The sequence below is a fragment of the Arachis ipaensis genome, chromosome B06, assembly GCF_000816755.2.
Source record: "Arachis ipaensis cultivar K30076 chromosome B06, Araip1.1, whole genome shotgun sequence".
Classification (NCBI taxonomy): Eukaryota; Viridiplantae; Streptophyta; class Magnoliopsida; order Fabales; family Fabaceae; genus Arachis; species Arachis ipaensis.
This window is the reverse complement of record NC_029790.2, coordinates 87,639,182-87,640,982: the sequence shown is the minus strand read 5'-3', so window position 1 is coordinate 87,640,982 and position 1,801 is coordinate 87,639,182. Positions and strand designations below refer to the sequence as shown.

At 41.1% G+C, this 1,801-nt stretch overlaps 1 long non-coding RNA gene across 1 annotated transcript; it reads right to left on the bottom strand.

Moving 5' to 3' along the window:
- On the bottom strand, nucleotides 540–987 carry LOC110264035. Its single transcript, XR_002349770.1, has 2 exons — nucleotides 874–987; nucleotides 540–789 (listed from the first exon to the last, which is right to left on the bottom strand). It is a non-coding gene; the product is annotated as an uncharacterized LOC110264035 (long non-coding RNA).

The window sequence follows — 1,801 nt, the reverse complement described above, 5'->3', positions numbered from 1 at the left end:
AAGAACTCTCTGTTTTCTCAAACAGTTTCAAACCAAACCATTCCTCAAACCCTGTTCGAACCATTTTCAAAATAGTAAATTATTCTCAGTAAACGAACCATTTTCAAATATCAAATCCTTTCCAAATTTGTTAGAAAATTGGATTCCGACATCAAATCAAATTTCAATACTAAATCTTTTCTAAAATCAAACCATTGCTAAAGTTAAACTAAATGCCAATAATAAATCTTCTCCGATAATTCAAGGAAAACCACTTTAACAATATCATTTAACTAATCAAAACACCCAACTTTCTCAATCGATCAATCTGTCAATCAAACTAATAACCTCGTTCATCCAAAATAACTCAATCGAATTCATAAGACTTACAAAATCACAAAAATGTATTTCACGCATTAATATTGATTTATAACAACTTTAGAAAGAAAAACAAGTTTAAGAAAGACGCCCCTAGTTAAACATAGTAACTCCCTTCCTTTTTTGTTTTATGGTAGCAGCAGTGATTCCAATGTGACCGAAATGGTGGCAGCAGCACCAATTTTAATTTTTCAAACATACCTTAGCAGAACTAAAACAGAGACATACGCGGTCATAATTAAAAGATTATAGCAGAGGAATAAAATGGCAGCAGAGCAAGGATAAAGGAGTTACATATTCAGAAATAGTAGAATTGAGATTGAAATTGGAAAATGGTAGTTCTGATTCGAAGACAAGAACAGAGGAGGCTGTGGGGGATCCTTCTGGTGGCAGCTTGGACGGCGGCAGAGAAACTCGCGGTGACCATATATCCTGACATAGACAACCTTAGCAACCACTCTAACGGTTAAAATCGACTTAATAGAGAAAGAAGCTGAAGCAAGGTTTAGAGTTTACCAAGCAAACAGGCTTTAGAGAGAGTTTTCAGCGGCGGCAGCGGTGGCGTTGAGCTCCGGCAACAGTTTAGACGAGGATGGCGCCGGCGACATGAGCGGCGACTGGGCACGGCGGCTGGACAGGTCTCGGTCCTCCCTGGTTTCTCTCTCTCTCACCTGGGCATCCTCTCTCTGCCCGTCTTTCTGCTTGACGGCGACAGACTCCGAGACGGCGACGGCGGCGTCACGCACAGCAACAATCCATGATGATGACGATGGCGGCACTGGCTTCATGGCGAGAAGGACGGCGGCGATGGGTTTCACGGCAGAGACGACGGTGACGACCGGAACCCGCGAAGACGAGGACAGGCACGACGCAGTAGTGGTTCGCGAGGCGTGGTGCAGCGGCGGCGAGCTTCATCCGCGGCGAGGAAAGGCAGAACAACGTTGTGTTTCTTCTCCTCTGGCTCCCTCTTCCGCGTCGGTGCTAACAGCGATGGCGGCGAGCAGCCCGGGCCACCAGCGCTGGCTGTCCCCCTCCCCTCTCTTCCTTAACTCTGTTTCTCTCTCTCTCCCTCAACGTCTTCTTTTTTTTCTGCTGCTATGTGCTGGGTTTCTGTTTGAGGAAGGAAGGGAAAGTTGAAAGGGGTGTGGCGGCTGAAGGGAAAAGAGGAGATTAGGGTTAGAGTGATATTTTGGGGATTTAGAATTTTGGTAAAAATTAGGTATAGAGATAATTTAGTAATTTTAATAAAATTGGAGTATAAAGTATTAATATTTGAAAAACTAATTTAACCTTTAAAGTTAATTTAAAATATTATTTGTAGTATAAAAATACTAATTGATTTTCAATAAATTACTCTAATTAAAAATTCATGATAATATAATTAATTTCTCTTTATCTTTAACTTAAAGTATTAAATGATATAAATTAAATTATCTAAAATCAA